Here is a 21,324-nt window from a genome sequence, read left to right on the forward strand (position 1 = left end):
ACAAGTTCAGAGACAATCCCAGGGATGGAGCATCAAGTCACTCCTGTCTTCAGTGGGCATTCTCCACTTTTCCTGCTTTTGCAGGGCCAGGATGAGGATGTGCTGAATGAGTCTGGGCAGGACTTGTCTTGTTGGAGTCATGTGTTCTCCAACTGCCCTGCCATAAATGGGACTGGAGCAATCTGTTGCAGAGATTCCCTCTGGCTTGTTTCCAAAGTATAGTCTGGCCAAAGAACTCCAGTATGAGTTCCGACTTTAGAGTTATGGGTAGAGGATAGGCACTGAACACATGGAACATTGAGAAACTCATTTAGTTTCTCAAAGTGTGTTCAAGGTCCTGATATAGACCCAGGATGCCTGTATCTAAGTGTAAGATCTATAAATGAAATTGCTTTCATCATCCCCAGAGAGTGGTAGAAGGGTACAAGAATGGCCCCAGTAGGAATCAGGGAAAACTGAGAAGGAAAGGCTGGTCCTGGGGCCGGCCCCGCGGCAGAGTGGTTAAGGTGGCACGCTCCACTTCTTTGTCCCAGGGTTTCACAGGTTCAGATCCTGGGCATGGACCTAGCACCACTCATCAGGCCATGCTGAGGCGGCATCCCACATAGCACAACCAGAAGGACTTAGAACTGAAACATACAACTATGTACCAAGGGAGCTTTAGGGAGAAGAAGAAGGAAAAAAAATTGGCAACAGATGTTAGCTCAGAGCCAATCTCATAAAAAAAAAAAGAATCTTAAAAAAAAAAAAAAAGGCTGGTCCTATGCAGGGCAGGAGAGGATGGTGGTCAGGAGTTCAAACTCAGCATTATATTCAGGAGTGATTCAGAACAAGCTCAAATCAGTCCTGACAGATACCAAAGTCCAAGAGAGCCAGTGGGAGTGGAGGCTTAAGTCTGGGCAATATTTAAGCTTCAAAATCTCGAATGAATCAGGGAGGGGTTGAGACATCAGAGAAGATTCTAGGAGGATTTATTAGAAGCTGATCCTAGCCCTAGAGTTAAAAGCTGATATCTGCAACTTTTGATGCAGATCTTTCTTTAGAGACACTGAAAAAAAAAAAGAACAGTATGGATCTGACAAAGGGCAGACTAACCTGTTGGCTGGACTTAGGTAGGCCGCAGTGCTGACAGAGAACCTGGACTCTAAAGATTAGGCTCAAGGTCTGTTAGGTAGGCTAGCCACACACAGGAAGGTGGAATGAAGGCCACCACACAACAATATCACTGGCGTTGAGGACTCTGGATCTATCGACACAAGCGTGAGTCATAGTCTGGCCATGGACTCTTTATAGAGACTCTCCTTCATAGTAAGAAATAAATTTATTAGTCAGAGCTCTTTTCACTGCAAATGACAGAAACTCAACTCCAAAGTCAAAAATGCAAAAATAAATGGGCTAGATAACTGAAAAGTACATGAGTGAAACTTCAGGAATGGATGGATCCAGGAACTTAAATGGTGTAATCCAGGATATGTCCTTCTCCCTCTCCTGCTTTCCTGGGTGTTAGTTTCAACAGTTTATAGTTAGTTTCAATAGTTCAGTACACATGATGATAAGATGACCATCAGTGCCTCCAGGCTGTCTTCCTAACTTCCTTACTTCCTCTTCTAGTGGAAAGAGAATCTTTACCCAGTAAATTCCAGAATCAAGTTTTTATTTACCTGGTTTGATCTTAGAATCATTTCTGAACCAGTCACTGTGTCCAGAGGACTTTGTTACTCTGACTGGCCACACTTATATCACATTGGGCAAGCCCTATCTAATCACAAGAATTAAGAAGTAGGAAAGAGATGATTCTCCATGGAAAATTGATGCACTATTACCAGTTTGTGGATGGTGGATAGGCAAAACCAAAGACGTCCTCTACAGGGGGTGATTAACTAATATTCTCTCAGGGAGAGTCTCCCTGGTCTGGTTTTGGGCAGGGCTGAGCCTGCAGGTGGCCAGTGATCATTAATGTTTGCATGTTGTTAGAACAGACAGGGACTAATAAAGTCGAGGTGGGGTAAATGTGTCAGCAGGTCTTACAGAGTCATATTTGTTTAAAGTTAGAGTTCTTACTGAGTGCTTTTCAGAAAGATTGTTATTAAATATTATATAATTAAATGAGCTACTTAATAAGAAAAAATATTGTTTCTTCCATTATAGGGATGGCAAAATTGAGGCTCTGAAAGCTTGAGCAAAAGGCCCTCTTCGTAACAGGTAACCTGGGTTGTGGACAGAGTTGAGCCAGAAACCCACCCTCCAAATCCATTGTTTATTTTATTCCACCACAATTGCATCCGGGGAAAATGTTTCCAAATGTTGCAGAAGGTTATAGCTCTTTCTACATGAGTTGATGGGGGGGTCATCTAAGGAGACCAGGCTCTTGAAGGAATAGTTCAAGGATAACCTCGCTGATCAAGATAACCACATGGATATGTATGTGTATAATGTTAAGCCTGTGTTTAAAATCTGATAAAAAGTAACGGCGGTATTTTATGAGGTCTTAACCGTTAGCAGTTTTTACATCTGTGTGCATTTATAAGTTACACAGAAGAGTACTTATTTGGTAAAAACACTGAAAATTCCCTCACAAAATAATTGAGAGAAAAATATCGAGCACTTATAAAAACGTAGCTTTGAGGGAAATGGGAATTTTAAAGTCATCTAGTTAATAATTAACACAAATAACCAAAACAGTAGATGATATTTTTATATTGGTAATGGGATATCTGGCAAAAATATAACTTTGTGCGTATTTAAAACACACTGGTTTCTGTGGATTATTAAGGAGGATAAATTATCATGCTCACATACCTGTAGACAAGTGGTTCAAATACTTTCCACGATGGAGAAGAGTATCAGAGATCCACGGTTAATACATCGAGAAGAGAGCTTCTTGAGAGAGCTCAGCCTGCACCAAGTTGGCACCTCTGCCAAGAAGAGAGATAGGATCGTAGACGGTTCTTTCCTGACACATTCCCAGTTTCCTGCCAGGAAGCGGCACGAGCGCACCTATTAGTCAGGGGGGTGCTTAGACTTCTGTTGTCAACTCCAATAATGTGTTTACTTGAACTAAGCTCTCTTGCTTTTATTTATTATTATTATCATGAATGCATAATGTTGCATCTGAAGTTCTACGACTATATTGAAATTTTTATAATTAGCATAACCGGGCTGGTACCCAAGTTTAATGAATATTTCACATTTAAATACTGTTGAAGCTAGAGACTATTATTCAAATTATTGTGAGTCTTTTGGACAGTACAACTGCAAGTTGAATCCTCATTAATGAATGTGTCCATTGTTCTTCTTCGACTTTAGCCCCTGTGAAACCAGGGGCTTAAGATGGTAGAACTTTCTAGAAGAGAGCTCCTCATAGATTGTTCTACAACATTCGAGTTAGATTCTTCTTAGGGCAAACTGTTCACAAAGGCAGCCTAAAGCACCTCCAGGGCTCTCTCTACTCACTATGTTTCTGCTCTGAATTCTGCACTTAATATGGGTATTAAGTGGCTGTGGCTTTAGCATGGTACAAATGCCACATTCTTCGCTTTCCACAATAACAAGGTTTTCAGCACACTGAAGATCATCTCTGATTTTCTTTTTGGTAGAGAACATTTCTACATGATAATTGCCACCCTTGGCCTATGCTTTTTGCTAAGTTGAAACTTTATATATGATGGGGCAGGCTCTTGTCTATGTCACCTAACTTTTCAAGGCTCTGAAAAAAAAAAAAAAAAACCTTGTGAAACCTCCATCCCCCGCTCTCCCCAAAAACAAACCTATTATTTGCTATCTGATTCCTGAAATTCCAGCCTTGGCTTAAACCATGACGAATAGTTTTCAACATACCTGCCAACCTTGATTGGCAATGACAGATGGATTCTAAAACCAAATCCAGGCTTGTCAGGGAACAGTGCTGTTGAGAGGACATTGAACTCTGCGGTAATGCAAGTACCCCAGGAAGAAAAACCCTTTGATCTGTTAACAGTCATTTGCACCTTAGTGGGGATGAAACTCTAAAAGTAGATAGAAGCTCCTCAGAGAGGCAATCAACAGAAGATGTAGACCTTGGCAGGAAAAATGATGGGGATGTGGCAGCCGGAGAGGTCAGAGATCTCCATAGTTGTGTCTGGTTATCAATATAAAACAAAATATTTTCAGAACAGAATTGGTAAAGATTATTTCAGGATTGGATCTGAGGTTATTAAGGGAAAATCACTGTCCATTCTTACAGGTCCCAGCCCTTATTAGGGTGCTCGGGACATAGTGGAAGCTCAATGAATGCTGGTTTTTTTTTAAATGAATATCTGTTTTTTATAGGAAAAGCCTCTTTTCACTGAGAAGAGGCAATTCCCCTGGCCAATGATTTTAGGAATGTACTCCTTCGAGTCAAAGGTGTGGACAAGTGAACACTAGTTTCATGCTCTCTCTGCCTTGATGAGAGCCCGAGGTCCAAGGCCAACTTACCTTGGTTGAACACATGGAACCGATGCAGATGGCCTAAGGAGTAGTAGGTGAAAATATTACCAACTGGAGTTCATCTTAGAATACTTCCTCATTGCGTCTAACATTCAAAAGAAAGCTTACAATTGCTTCCCTTACAGAACACCCCACCACACAAAGATTTACACATGCATACACTAGTCTTTGGTTGTCTCCCCTTAATATCATTTTACAGTTAACAAAGAAATTATCTGTGCTAGGAACCTGAGGCTAAGAACAGTGAGGTGAAATGCCTCCATGGTCCCATCTAGATCAGGGCAATGGTTCCTGAACACAAGCCCAGTGTTCTTCCCAATATGCAAATAATGAAACTCTAGAAATACTGCTCGGAAGCATAATCCCAATCTACCTAGGTTTCTGTACATCTCATAATAGCACTGGTGTTGGACATGCTTGAAAACAGAGGTGTTTAAATGGATTGGAGTGGACTTCACAGGGCCCTTAATTTAAGGGGCATAGTAGGAGGTCAATGGGAACGTCAAACCATCCACCATGGTTTGCCTTCTTTTCATGTTGTGGCTTCCCTCTGCTCAGTGACTGGGTCAGGGTTGTTTCATTACCTGGTAACATATCAAATTCCCATTTATCTTAGAGTATTCTGCAGTTTCCATTTGATATTATGGCATAATTAATCAGAACCAGAATTTGTTACCTACCTTCCCCACGTTTGCTATGTGTCCTTGTCTATAAATACTAGGTAGATATCTATTAATACTAGATAATAATATTGGGAGGGTATAAACTGATCCTAGGAATATCCATGTACTGGCATGTGGGGATCCATATGAGGACTTCTCCAGTACTAAGGGGTGCATACCTTGTATCATCAGATGCCGAGAACCAACAATAAGCACAAAGTTGCCGGCAAGCCCACCAAGGGCAAAGTCCTCAAACTGGTTGTAAATGTAACGTAAGCAAGTTTTTCCTCCTCATCTGTCTAGATCAGAGGTCAGCAAACTCTTTCTGTAAAGGACTTATCTTTGCAGGTCATACAATCTCTGTCACAGCTCCTCAACTCTGCTGTCTAAGTAGAAAGCTACTTAGACAATACATAAACAAGTGGACTTGGTTGGATATGGCTGCCCACAAGCCATAGTTGGCCACCCCTACTCTAGATGATAAATATAATAAACAACATTTTGAGTGCTATATGTGCCAGGTGCATTATTTTACTTATCCTCCCCAGCTGATCTATGAAGTGGGTACTGTTATTTTCATTCCCATTTTACAGATGTAAAATTTAAGTCTTATGCAGATTAAAGGAAGGTGCTTCTCACCGTATAGCTAGAAACCAACATTGCCAGGATTTGAACATGAGGTTCACTAACTCAGAGCCTGCTTTTATCCTTATCAAGGGGTAAGAGCTGATGTGGTAATGGGCAGAGGGGAGCTAACCTGAGAGGAAATAGGGAAAGATGTTAGAAGATGCAAAGAGAATTTAAGTGTTAACCTTTGGTTGATGTTTATTCTTCTGAGTTGGACTTGAGATGTATCTTCAAAACTTTGAGACTGAGAAATCATGCCTACCCTGAAATTCTGTAAGCTGTTAAACTGGCCTTTTCTCTGAATCACCATGTTATTTTATTACCTAGAAAGACCACCGCTACTGGGAAAGGTGAGTAGTGGCCCCAGTAGAGGTAACAAGTAATACTTTATGACTCAAAGTGCTTAACAGTTTACAGACTCATTTGATCTCATGGTGACCTATCTCTGTGCTTTGCTCTCTTTGTCCCTCTACTTGGAAAGCCTTTCTTCCAAATCATCCTCCTTCAGAGTCTTGTTCAAATTCTTCTGTGTCCATGAAGACTTCTCTAATGGCACTAGCCAGAGTTAACGTTCCTCTGACTTGTGCCTGGATCTCTCTGCACCCCTATCACCTAGACAGTCCAAGGCTTTCTATTGTCAACATATATGTGCTGGTCCTCCCTTCTGGGCTGGGTCCACAAGTTCCAGGATGGCAGGAAGCAAGCCCTTTCCTTCTTTTGTACCCACAGAAGTTGACATGGTTTAGTGGACACTAAATATGTTGTTAATTGACTGAAATGTAAATTATCTTCATAGCAATCTTGGGAATTAAGCAGGGCAAATGCTATCCTCTTTTGCAGACAAGGAATCTGAGGATAAGAGAAAGAATTACTTGTCATGGGCATCCCATGAGAAGACGTTTGCTAGAATCTTCATGCAGTCTGTATCACATGGCTCCTCATTGCAATAAAACTACCCTGGGGTTTTCAAGTTCCTGGTGGTAATGGGCCTCCAATGACTCTAGTTATATATGCAGAAATTATAAAAGTTAAAACTTGAGCACTTGTAACCTTTGAAAAACGATTGCTTATGGCATTTCTCATAGCAACAAGCACTATTTTGCATAACAATAATACCAATCAAGATGTTGGGAGCAGTGATCAATACATAAATCCACCCAAGAGATGCTTAAACTCTCCTTAAATTTGCCATAAATTGGTAAACACAAAACTTCTTTTTCTTACTGAGGTATAATTTTCATATAATAAAATGTACAGATTTTCACCATTTAATTCAATGAGTTTAGGCAATCGTACATACGCTTTTTAAACATATAACTTCTTGTAAATCTAAATTTGTGTACGTGTGCGAGAGAGTGTATGGTATATTTGAGACACAAAGGAATAGGGACAGGCACAAGGAGGTAGACCCAGAAAGACAACATAAGGACGGAAGTGTGAAAAGAACTGGAATTGCTCACTAACTCTGACATGGTAAGTGGTCAAAGAAATAACAGAATAAACAGAACCACCTAAATAGTTTTCTTAGAAAAAGAGGTTAAGGATTGCCGAGCAATTCAGTGATGTGTGGGCAAAAAGGAAAAGCTGCAGTTTCTGAGATCAAAGGTAAGTTCCTTTCTTTGACAATTTCATATACACACAAAGATTAAACCATTCTTATCAAGGAGAAAAGCAAACAATTGACAGTTACGTTCCTGAAAAAGACTCCATCAGAAGGAAAGAACTGTCACAAGGGCCTCAGGAGCAAGTCTTCTGTCTCAGCGGCTGACATGATTTCTGCCCAGATTGATAAGGAGACGCGGTGACAAGCAGCATATCAAGACTAAATTCCTTGGCTAACACATGGACTTATGGGGCAGACGGTTTCTTTTTTCATTACTCCAAGCTCTTAGTTATTTAAACACACAACAACAGCAATTTTTAAGTTTTCACTCAACCGAACAAGTCAAATGAGTAAATCATGTTTCCATATTTCATACCCTAAGAATCACACTAAGTTACTAAAATGTCAGTTGTAAGAAATATTCCAGGAACCCCGGCTACAGATCATATGATAGGATCTGAAAGTGTCTTATGACTCAGGACTTCCTTATCTTATCTGGATTGCAAGTTCCCCGGGTTGGCACAAGGCTTCCTATAACCAATAGGGTCCTTACATACCACATTTGCTCAATGATCCCTGCTTTATAAATTAAGTAGTGTCTAGAACTGCAATACCGAATTGGATTACTTTTCTGAGGTCTTTAAACAGAATGCCATTTAACCAAAGAAAACCTGTAAGTCAAACTGGAGTACTTTCTCCACAGCTGTTCCCACTGTGCGGGTACCCCCTGCCGTGCGAGGCTCGGGGTTCAGACTACCTGGGTCTGGATCCTGATTCTACCACTCCATAGGCTGTGTGACCTTGGGTAAATTACTTAATCTCCCTGTGCCAATTTGCTCATCTGCAAAGTAGGGAAAAACTGTACCTATTTCATAGAGATATTGTGAGGATTAAATGAATAATATCCATTCATCCATTTAACAAATATGTATTTCTTGAGCACCAAGTATTAAACACGCCAGGCAGTGTTTTAATCTCCAGGGAAAATAGCCGCGAACAAAACAAGCAAAAGTACCTGCCATCATGGAAGTCACATCTCACCCAGAGAGACAGACAAATAAGTAAACAAGGACATACAAACTGTCAGATGGCGGTAAGTACCATAGAGAAAAGAAAAATAGAGTAAAGGCAATAGGAGTTGGGGGGCTGCTATTTAGAGTGTCCAGGACAGGCTCATGGAGGTGACACATGACACTTAGAATAATATCTGACGCATAAGTAAGCATTTAATAAGTGTCAGTGTCGTCATTATTGTTATAATGAGACCTATACTTACCAAATTTGCTTATGACAAACTCCCAAGAGGAGCTGAAGAATGTTAAATTCCTGCCAGGGAGATTATAATTACTATAAAATACAGCCCAACTGTCACTACTGGCTTTGGCAACCTACAGTCTGTGCTCTGTCCTCTTCCCACCCCATTCCTGCCATCTCCCCTGCATCCTTGACATCTATGCATAAATGTCACCTTCCAGGATGCTCCAGCATCCTATGTGTGTTGTATACCAGCACAGCACCTTGTATTTTTTCTTCCTAGACCTTGTCTCTCATGTAATTATAGTCTGACATTATTTATTCTGATTTATTTAAGTCTGTCTCCCCACTAGACTGCACTTTCCGTGAGGGCAGGGGTGGTATCTGCCTTGTCAACTTCTATACTCCCCCCGCTCCCACCATGTCTGGCACAGGAAATGGATGAATGTGTGGTTACAAGGCTCCGCTCAACTGTGCCTATGATCAGGCAGGTGGAGTTGGCAGGGCACCTGCCTCTTGAGTATCTGTATCATGTACCTCTTCTCGTACTTCCATCCAACATATTTTGAACTTCCCATCATTTTAATTGTAGGCAAAGATCAAAGCTAATCTACAAGGCAAGCAGTCTATGAAGAAACAGGCAATAACTGTCCAAAGTAAAGAACCAAGCTTACTATTCCAAGGAAACAGAAAAAAGTGCCCCCTGGGGACATGGTGGTCTCATCTGTGTAGCCTAGTATTTGGATCATCTCAGCATAATCCTATTTATAGTCGTTATTCTGAACCAGCCATAGCGTCCTGACAAGACAAACCATCACAAATTCTTAATTCATGATACATGGAGAAAAGAGATCATAACCTTCAGATTTTAAGTTATTAACCATAAGATACACACAGATGGTAAGTTAGCACTTCGTGTGTGAGTATGTGCGTGCACAAGTAGGAAGGGGCTCAGGGCGAATCAAAGCTGATCTGAACAGGTCAGATTGAGGGGCGAAACTGGTGTGTTTTGATTTTTCTCTACAAAGCAGGGTTGCTAGGGAGCGATAATAACCATATCATTACCTCCTGGGGCATCACAACACATACATCACAGGAGCGATAAGAAGAAGAGAGCCAAGGCCGAACAGAACAGAGGCAGTGAACGATTTTCAGAACATGATCTGCTCCCCCTGAGCGGCAGTGAAACAGTTCTGCAGGGCCAGGAAATGAGCGAAATCTAGTCCAGCTAAGGGCTGTCTGTCTCGTTTATAGATCATCTACCCTCTTTGAGTTTTTTACCCCCTCTCCCTACGTTTTCTTAATATAAGCCTTGATCATTCTCCGTCAGTGGATAAGCAGCAAGTAGAAGTAAACTGTGATATTTAGTTGCCAACTGTCACTCCAAGTAAAAGATGGAAGTCATTAGCTTAGCTCTTGGTTTATTTATTTATGTATATACAGGTTTTACTTTTCCAAGCTTTGCTCCTGGTCCCACTCTCTAAGACAATAGATTAGCAAGAACAAATTGTCAAAAAGCTTTCTATTTTCCCCACTTCTACTACAGGGCCGTATAGGGGAGAAGGAGAGTGTTGCTATGGGGAAGGTAAGCAAGGGTCTGCATCAAGCCCGGGCCATTCTAAGGAAGAAGAAGGCATTCCAAGGGTGGAAAGATGAAGAGGAGGTTAAAGAAAATGGCCAGGGTTCAGGAACTGACTCACACTGAGAAATTAACTGGAGTGAATGTCACTGGCTCTATCTGAAGCAGAGGCCAAAGCCAAGGGACAGGTTGACAGCAGGGAGGAGAGTGAACTGTTAACGATTCGGTCATGGTTTCTTTATACAAAGCAAATGAGAATCACAGAGCAAGCTGCCAGATCAAAAGAGGAAGCCACTGGAGAAGAGCCAAGTGGGAAGTTGTGGAGTGAACGTCTGGGGATGGGTGGGGGCGGGCAGGGAAGGAGAAAGAATCCAATCATTGGCTGTATTTCTGGAGTAAGATGAGACGTCTGTCTCCCCTGTGCCATAGGGGACCTGGCCACGACATGATTGATTTCACACCCTGTAAAGGAGCCTTTAAAAAGAAGCTTGGCTGGTTTTGAAATATGAGGCCTTGGTGTGGCTGACTGTATATCTTTGGCTATTTTTTCTGCAAGGCAATTACATTAAGTGCTTAACATCAATCCAGAAAGGAAAAATGAGGGCACCGTGTTTTTGGTGGGAAGGTTGGGGAGGGGGACCTAAACGGTCTCCCTGCCATATGGAAACATGGCAGACACAGAAAAGGAACCCTACAGACCCCGAGTTCTGACTACAGCAGTAAGGGAGCACACAAAGGCCCAAGAGCATGAGGGAACATTAGTTGTGTCAACAATGGCATGTTACAAATGCTGAAGGTGAGTGAAACTTGCCAAGTGTTAATGGAACCGCTGGAAACAGAGACAACAGGGCCCCTGCTGCAAGCAGCCTGTCCTGGCCCACCTCGCCTGAGCTGGGGCCAAGACAGCTGTCTCTCTCTTTTCTTCTTTCTTTGGGTCAAAATAAAGGTTGTTCCTAAGTGTGTTTGAGAACCTGGCCTGACCCCAGAGCAATCCACCAACGTCTGAGAGTATGCTGGGCATCAGATGCCAAAGAAAAAAGGTCACTTGCAGAGGTAAATGCCCCAGGGGCTTCCTGAGCTCACACTCCCATCGTTCCTCTGGCCGGTGTTGTCCCATCACAGAAGGGTCAGCAGAGCAACCATAGAAACAAGAGTCTCCACGACATTCTGTGGAACCTGTGCAAAGGGCTGATGGCAAAGGAAATACAGACAGATACCCAAAACTGCCAGGGCTATTTGCTCACCTGGAAGCAAGAGACACTGCCTACCCATAGGAAGCTCTCAATACATACTTGTAAAACTGATTAAATAATTCTGGCCTTCAAGGGACGTCAAATAGCAGAGGTGACAAGGCAAATAGGGAGTCACCAAAAAAATCTATTCAAAAAAATACATTCATTTAAAAAGGGTCCAAGGAAGGAGCCTAATGATAAGGAATAATCCCTTTGTATTTTTCTAACTTGTTTTATAGACATTTTCAAAAATACAGAAAGGCAGAGAGAATAACCGAATGAACCCCCATGTCCCCATCACTCAGCTTCAACCAGTGTCAACATATGTCCTTATTTTATGTGGTCCCACCCCTCTTTTTCCCTGAAATATTTTAAAGAAAAATCTTAGGAATTTTACCATTTCACCCATAAATATTTTGGAACATATTTATAAAAGATTATTTGCATTTTTTACAGAAGTTTCTATCTGAAATATTGAGAATTTAAAGGGAAAAATTAGGAGAGAAGGGCCTTAGGGAGGCAGTACCAGAGAGCTTCTGGCCTTCGTTCCTGCCTACCTTCTTTACTCTGAAGGGTCATCCGAAGTCTCAGGTAGGTGCGTCATGCTAAACACTTTTCTGAGCAGCTTCCCCAGCACCAGTAGTTTCTTTTCCATGGAAACTACCCCAGCACCCACGGATGGACCCTTAGTGGTGATGTCTGCCCAGCTGGCTTGGGTTGTTTCAATGGTAGAGACTTTGGGTCAAGGTGGGCCAATGAGATTCTGTCCTCTGGGAATTAGAACTTGGACCAGAAATACATGATCAGGCAAAACTCTGGACTGAAAGAGAAGGTTTCCTCCATTCTGCTGCTGAGCGCCTGGAAGCTGCTCTTTCCGAAACTTGGGAAGGTTCTTGGCCTTCCCAAAGCTTGGGATGGAACAACCTTCTCTTAGATTCTGTGAGATACCCATAATCTTCCTAATAAATTCCTCTTTTAAGTGTTATGTAGCCAGAACTGACTTTTACAGTTGCAGCCCAAATAACTTTTTACTATAGATCTCTCTAGAAGGATCCCATGGCCTAAAGACAAAAGCAACACAAAACTAACATACAGATGAGAATGTTTGGAAAAAACTTTGTATGTCACCTTCACTACTATCTCCCCAACACCTAGCACAATGCCCAACGTAGAGTGGCCATTCACTACCTATTTGTTGAAAAAATTAAATATTAATCTTCCCAGGAGAGAGAAGATTGTGGAATCTGCCCCCTGTGGAGCGCGTCCTAGTGTCTTACGAGAAACGTGGGCTTGGCTCAGACTCTTCCACTTTCTTTCTGTGTGAGTGAGTCACTTAACCTCTTTGGACCTCAGTTTCCTCACCTGTACATCAGGGATAGTAAACTCAGCCAACCTTATAGAAATATCGTGAGGCTCAAACAAGGTCTTGTTATATGAAAGTGCTTTGTAAATTATAAATTGTTTGCAAAGGAAAGGTGTTATTATCTTTTCTAGCTGGGGATTCCATTCTGCCTCTCTCAGCCTTTTGGCCTGAGGAATCTTTAGGGCAAAAGTGGATGATGAACTGCTTCCTTCGTAATTTTTCTTTTGTTCTCATTCTAAGCACTTCTTTTAAGCTTGGTGTCTATTTTGAAGACTCTATTTTCTATATTAAACTATGAGAAGCCCAAGAACTAAGAAGATTCTTTTTCTTAATTGCTTCACCATTCTTCTCACTAGGGACTCAAGACAACTCTTTGCCATGTTGACTGGTCCACAAGTCCCTCTGATAATCAATAGTATGGAGGCAGCAGCTTGATCCACTTATACCAAATCCCTTGGGAGACTTACTCATCTAACTTGGTAGCAGCGTCTTTGGAAAGACAGGGAGGCAGAGGAACAGGAGAAATAAGTAATTGCCAGTCTGCTAGATTGAGCAACCTGCCCAGAAGGCCACCAGGTTGGCAAGAAGCAAGCCGGTTGTCCTAGTACCTGAGTCATGAAACGGCTTGAACTTTCGCATTTCCTGAAGAGCCCAACACTTACAGAACATTGCTGCACTGTTCTGTCTCCTTAGGTTTCTCTGTGGTAGGCCAACCCTGGGCGGTGCCAGCAAGCACATAGCTGTGAAGATTCGTCCACACCTACAGTCATTCACTTAATTGAGTACACTGGGACATCATCTCATAATGGTACTACCCAAGGAAAAAGAAGCAGGGCTATGGAGGAAGGGAATTACATCATCATTATTATTGTTATTCACTTATCAGATGATTATTCATTATACTTCAATTAAAGGCTTGCACTCTTTACAAGCATGAGCTCATCAGCCCTCACAATGCCCAAAGGAGGTCAAGAACCAGGAGACCGCTGATTTGCTCATGAATGCAGCTGACTTGAGTTTCAGAAAGCCTGTGATCTTCTTTTCCTCTCTCCGTCTGGCCACTGGCCACTTCCCCTTGGGGGCCCCCCAATTTCCGCAATGTATAGTGGACAGACAAGCCCATACTGCTGACTGGACACTATAAAAGTGGCAAGGATCAAATTTTCCTTTCTCAACCTTTGCATGGGTTTTTAAAAAAATGTAAAAGAAGAAACAGGTAATAACCAGGCCCTCCAGCATAGCCAGCTCGTCCTCAAGATAAATATGCCCAGGGAGGTAACTTCACAGACCATCCTGTGAATTTCGATGAAGCCCTGGGAAGTTCTTGGTTGGCTTCTTGGCCCGGGGAGGCGGGTGGGGCCGGGCTTTGGTAATCAGGAAGTCATTCTGTTACTGGAGGTCAAAGAACAGGGCGGCAGGGGAGGGACAATAAATGGTGAGTGGATGCCAGAGCCTTTCAGAAGGGGCTGCGCCACAAAGAGACACTAAGTCAAGGGCCAGGCAACTGAAGGCTTGTCACCTTTGCTGGATACAGGTGCCGCCACCTGCAACCGCATCCCTGGGGCCCCTGGCTTTCCACCACAAGCTACCCCAAAGCCATGGGACACTGTCTACCCTCAGCCAAACCACGAGCCAGAAGAAAATTTCCCTTTAAAATCAGGATCATAAAGAACAACTACAGAGTTTGGAATTTTAAAAAAAAATTTCTTTCTTTTTTTCTTTTTAAGAAGAGGATGGAGGAGGGGATGGGGTGGAATCTCCATGCAGGCAGGGGAACGTGCCAAATTCCTTAGTGGGCCGCCGTCTCAAAGCTGCCACTCCCAGGCTGGCTACAGAGCTACTGAAACCTGAGGCCAAAAGTGCCTTATCTTGAAAGAGATCCGCGTTTTAGTTAGGGAAAAGGTTTACCAATTAAAAGACCCTTGAAAGAAGTAAATAAATAACCCCCCAGTTAGTTATCCTGTGCTGGGGTGGAAATGGAGGTGGGAGGGAGCCCGGGGCGTTGTTCTATAAAAGGAATGGACTTTGCAGAAGACTTTTGAGTAAAGAAAGTAAGGGCTTCACCCTCCCCAGCCCTCCTTCCTCTAGCCTTACCCAATGAGGCTTGTCGTGATCTAATCTGAAAGCCATAAAGCCCAATTTCCTCAGCTCTGGAGCTGATAAATGCCAGCTCTGTTCACAGGGCGATAATTAAAGCTCTCGGGAATCCAACCAGTATGGCGGTCAAAAGGACAAGGACAAACTCATATTTCTCAATGCCATTCTGGGCAGCAGTAAGCACCTGTCCTCTTGGTGGAATTTGACGCAGCAGAATTAGCATTGCCATCATCCATGTCTTTATGGGTTCAGCTAGACCCTATCAGCACATGACCAGTCCAGCTAGCATATAACTCGCTGCTCACCAGCGCCAAATGTACCATTAATTTAGCGTTCTATAGGGAGGCAGGATTAAGAAAAATAAATACTAATGTATTTTCTTACTAGTCAAGGAAAGGTCTAAAATTGTAGAAATTATATAATCCCACATTGAGGTATGGTGACTTTCTTATTGAAAAAACACACACAGCAAGATATTATCTGACAGTGATGCAATTTATTAGTTCTGCAGAGCAAGTTCTGTTCTCGGGAGCATTTGGAAATAGTACAATAATGTGTGTGTTAGGAGACGTGGGGTCAGAGGAAGCGCAGCAAAAGGGAAGAACACATGTGATTATGTTCTCAACAACGAGAGGTTTCTCAAAGGTACAACCCCGTGGGAAGTGGGGAAAAACGGGGCAGAGACAGGGGGACATACCCCGCCCCCCTGGAAGCCAGCCATACCCTAGTATGTTCCCCTGAGAACATCCATGCCAACAGCAAAGGGACAGTTCTCCATTTGGAATAGAGTTGATCCTGGCTGGAACAGAAAATGTGGCTGTAGACATCTGGTGATTCTTTTCTCTTCTGCGTTAGCAGGACGTATTGTGAGCACCTTACTAGGATCAACAGAAAGATAGGGTCTTGCTAAGACCTCAATGGATCTCACTTTTTTTAATTTGTAAGCACTGGAACCCATCTTTTTAAGTGACATTTTTCTTGGGGCTCAATTGTATAAAACAGGTAAATATGATATTTTACCAATATAAATGTATTTTGAACTTTTATATTTTTATATTTTAATTTTTTATTGACGTTTAATTGATATACAATATTATATTAGTTTCAGGTATACAACATAGTGATCTGATATTTTTACATATTATGAAATGATCACCACAATGACTGGTTACCATCTGTTACTATACAACGTTATTACAGTATTATTGACTCTATTCCCTATGCTGTACATTATATCCCCAAGACTTATTTGTTTTATAACTGGGAGTTTTTACCTCTTAATCCCCTTGACCTGTTTCACGCATCCTCTCGAACCCCTCCCCTCTGGCAACCACTAGTTTGTTCTCTGTATCTATGAGTCTGTTTCTGTTTTGCTACGTTTATTAATTTGTTTTGTTTTTTAGATTCCGCATATAGGTGAAATCATACAGTATTTGTCTTTCTCTGTCTGGTTTACTTCACTTTGCATAATAACCTCTAGGTCCATCCATGTTGTTGCAAATGGCAGGATTCCATTCTTTTTTATGGTTAATATTCCATTGAACATATATATATTCTGTTGTGTATATACATATGTATAAATTCATATATATATTCATATATGAATATGAGTACATATATAGTCAATATGTATATTCAATGGAATATATATCAATCTTATTTAGCCATTCATCCATTGATGGACACAGGTTGTTTCTGAATCTTGGCTACTGTGAATAATGCTGCAGTGAACATAGGGGTGCATATACCTTTTCAAATTAGTGTTTTTGTTTCCTTTGGATAAATACGCAGAAATGGAACTGCTGGATCACATGGTAGTTCTATTTCTAGTTTTTTGAGGAACCTCCATACTGTCTTTCATAGTGGCTGCACCAATTTGCATTCCCACCAACAGCGTACGAGCATTCCCCTTTCTCCACATCTTTATCAACGCTTGTTATTTCTTGTCTTTTTGATAATAGCCATTCTGACAGGGGTGAGGTGGTATCTCATTGTGGTTTTGACGTTTATATTTTTAATGTTTACTTATCAATCAATAAGAATAGTAAGATAAGCTTCATGAACATAAATATCTGAAATTAGGTGTTCTGCTTCGCTTCATATCATTCTCTGCATCCAATTTATTTACTTAAATTGCCTTTGGTAACATTTTGACCTTTAAAATCTTTTATTGGTGTATTTCACAGTAACTAGAAAGCCCTAATTTACGTAGGGAAGTAGATGCAAACATGAAGTATGGCTTTGTAACAGCTCTCCTTTCAGTCAGAGCGTACCCTTCAAATGAACCAGTCCAAAAACTTGGGCGAGAAGTTGAAGAGATTTTAGTTTCAAAATTTAATCACAACAGTATTTAACAATGGCTTGCATTTCTCCTCGTGATATAAAAGTCAACAATGAACAGCCCACTGTAAGGAAGTGCTAAAATGTCTCTAGTAAAATATGACCTTACTACTTTGACATGAGTGATGCTTGTGCCAAGGCTAAGGGCCCTCACCTCATTTGACATTTAACTGAGTTCTGTAGTAATGATACACAATTTTTACTTGAGCAGATCAGCACTGGCCTAATTTCAGGAAAAAAAAAAAGTTACTGTGCAAACCACCAACTTTTCAAGTCAGTGACACATTTACGAGAACTTCAAGTATATTCACAAAAAAGTAGAAGTTCCATCCTGAAGACTTAACTTGATAGTCCAAATTAATGCATCGATGGTCCTCAATACACAGAACTGTGGTATATAATACATTTGAATAAATGCTTTTATTATAGTTTTTGAAATAATTAAAATATATTTAAAACATAAATCTGAATCAAACATTTGTAGAAATCCTAAAGAGTCTTCCAAGAAAACTGTTGTGTCCAGTATGGGTGGAGTTTGGATTTGGGATGTGGGAAGATGCGGAGGAGAGATCTATGAATGGTACAGGAAAGAAAGGCTCAGATTCTAAAAGATCTCATAAATGATATTAAAGAGCTTGAACTAGGTTCTGAGAATCACGAGCAAGAGAGTGACATAATCGGGTCTGCACTTTAGAAAGATCCCACTGGCAACAGTGTGGCAAATAATGGATTTGGGTGGGGGGTAAACAGAGGACAAGGAGGGAGACAGACGGGTCAGTGAAGAGGTGCTGTGGCAGTCCAGGTGAGGGATGATGGTGGCCAGAACTAAAGTCATCTCTCTGTGGCAGGAAACAACAGCGGTGTAAATTGAAGAGTTATTAAGAAGGCAGAGTCGACGGGACTCATTGATCAGAGCGAGGCTGCAGGACTGAGGGACAGAGGAGAAAGAGTGACGCTAAATTCTCTGGCATGGGCAATGAAGTGGACGGGATTTCCATCACCAGGGTGGGAAGTTCAGGAGGAGGAGGTTGGGATGAGAACAGAGAAACGAGATGCTGAGCTCAGACATGTCAAGTCTGAGTTTCAAGTCAATAAATAGTCACTGAGTCTTTGCAAAAACTATGCTAAACAGCGTCCAGCACACAAAGACAAATAAGCAACAGATCTCTCCTTCAAGGGATTTATAACAAATGAAAACAAATAATCTGATTATAGGGCATAAGGGATCAATGCTTTAGGGGAGGAGCATATCTTTGGAAAAATAAGAGAAGCTATCTGAGAAAGATTCATAGGCCTTAAAAGATGAATATGATTTGGTTTTCTGGAGCTGGGAAAGGAGATAGACAATCCAGGCAGGAGCAACAATATAAGCCAGAGATGGAAGCAAAGAAAAGGATGTGGCATTTGTGAGGATCTAGAATAATTCAGTTTGTCTGGCTTAGGGTAAAGAATAGTGATAGGGAAGGTGGGAAAGGCAGACGAGGGCAGATTGGGGAAGCCTCGACTGCAGTGCCTTATTCTGGGATCTGTTGTGCACGTGTGTGGGGAGCCAGTGAAAGACTTTGACAGGGAAAGCCTTGAGGTCTTGGATTCCAGTCCCCTGAGGCACGATTTGCTCCCTTCACTTCTAAGGCCAAGGACTCTGACTGCAGGGGTTGCTGGGAAAGTACTGTCATCTGTTCCCCCACCAACTTCCCCAGGTAAGTATCACTGTTAGGACAAAGGGAAATACCAGTGGCAACTGAAAACCACTGCAACGGGGCCATGAGGATGAAGTCATTCTCTCTGAGTCACTAATGCTGCTCTTTAACTTATTTTGGAATCTTTGCTTTGTGGTGTGGGGGTGGATTAATTGGCAGAAGTTACAGAAGTATTGCTCCATCTTGATTTGGGGAGCTAGTGCAGAGATTTAAGAAACTCACTTTACTTTTGGGTTTGTGCCTCATTCACATACTTAAGGAAAAAAAAAGATCTTGATGTAATGAGGTGAAGTTCACATCCTGTGTCAGTGGTCCCAAGAATGACGGTGAATTGGTTTTGTGATCGGGATACAAAAATTGAACTTTCCTCCTAATATGAAGCAGACTGTGAATGTAGAGGCCAGAAAAAGAAAAGAAAAGTCAGAAATTCAGTGCAGGCAACTATTAATGCCATCCCAATTTTAACCACTGCCAATGGAAAAAGCATGAGAAATGAGTCTGAAAAGGCCAAGATTTTCCAAATCAAGGAAGTTTCCCCAGTCTTCTCGTTTTGTTTATTTTCTGTCTGGCTACATCAGACTATGACATATCTAGTACATATATCTATGGTTAGTTTTACACAGAAATACATATGCATACACTGCAAGTTAGGAAGGCAGCAAGAAAACCACTTGTAGAGTTCTGTTTAGAAACTATTCAAAAATGCTTTAAATTTTTCAGATGAAAAAAGGTCCTATCCCATTTGAGGTCTCTCCTGAAACATCTGGAAGCTTGCATGGATTACTAAACAATCCTAAATTAGTAGTCCTAACCAAATGTATATACATTGGAGAAGGAAACTGCGAAGAAAATTGGTAAGAGTTATCATTCCCAATTAGAAATGACTGCTGACAGGAAAGTGGCATGAGAAGCAGAGGACCAGATGGTCTCTTCAAGCTGAGCTAAGCTGGATGGAGCAGTAAACAGGGTTTTTCTATAAGTTAAAAAGGAGTAAATATCAACATCCCAAAAGTAATTAGGAACGCTCAGAAGATCAAGAAATTCATTTTCTCCAAGTCACAAATCATGAGCCAAAGTTTCTAACCTGATATGGAGGGATCAAAAGCTTTAATTGTTCTAGAGTTCTGACGCGCTAGACTACAAAGATCAACGTTTGTGTCCAAAGACTTTTGACGCAAACACAAGATTTAGGTAAGCTAACCAGCTAGGTGTCAGAGAGAGCCATGTTTAGATTAAGCAATGGTAATGAACTATTAATGTTAAGTGCTGAAGATAGGGGCCGGCCTGGTGGCGCAGCAGTTAAGTGCACACGTTCCCCTTAGGCGGCCCGGGGTTGCCACTTCTGATCCTGGGTGTGGACATGGCACCACTTGGCACGCCATGCTGTGGTAGGCATCCCACATAAAACGTAGAGGAAAATGGGCATGAATGTTAGCTCAGGGCCAGTCTTCCTCAAAAAAAAAAAAAAACCACTAAAGATAGCACATTGCTAGTAGGTGTTTGTTTCTCTTTATAGCTAGATCTAAGTTGCTTTTTCCTTTTATGTAAGGTTGGCAATTAGTGAATCACTGGTGGCAGCTACCTGAATTTCAGGCATCGTTCTTGGAAAGCAAATAGTATCTGAAGGATTATTTTTTAAGCTGAAACACATAAAATTGACCACAAATATCAACAGATATTTGGGACTTTTTTTTGCTTGAATTGCATCGTTTGACCCTGCCTTTCAATGAGTGAAACCTTATGTTTTATTTATCTGTAAACATAAGAAGTTAATCATCAAAATTCTTTCTTAACAAATTTGTTTCTTTCTTTTGCAATCTTACATTATCAAGGGCTTTTGGAGTTTTTTCCAATTGTTAATTATACAAATAATACAGTCTCATTTTCAAAAATCCCAATAATCAGTTAAATCAGAAGTTATCTGATTTGGCCAACCCTCCCCTCTACTTCAGGCCCCTTCCATTATGACCAGTCTTTCATTCAAGATCTTTTTCTGATATGTTTGCAAAATATATGTTTGCATGTATATGAATATATAGTTGTTTTATACTTTTTTACATAAATGTTATTATACTGGACATATTTTTCTACAATTTGATTTTTTTTCTTATCAAATGTCTTGGAGATTTTCCTTACCAGTGTGTAGAGATAAATTCATTTTTTTCTTTCATGATTTTTTAAAACCTTTTTGGAAGAATTGTAGATTCACAGGAAATTACAAAAAAAAAATGTATAGGGAGATCAAGTGTACCCTTCACCCAGCCTCCCCTCATGGTTATATCTTGCATAACTATAGGGCAATATCAAAATCAGGAAATTGACATTGGTATAATCCACAGCACTTATTCACATTTCACCAGTTTACATATATTCATTTGTGTGTGTTTGTAGATACTTCCA

This window comes from Equus quagga, chromosome 6 (genome assembly GCF_021613505.1).
Source record: "Equus quagga isolate Etosha38 chromosome 6, UCLA_HA_Equagga_1.0, whole genome shotgun sequence".
Classification (NCBI taxonomy): Eukaryota; Metazoa; Chordata; class Mammalia; order Perissodactyla; family Equidae; genus Equus; species Equus quagga.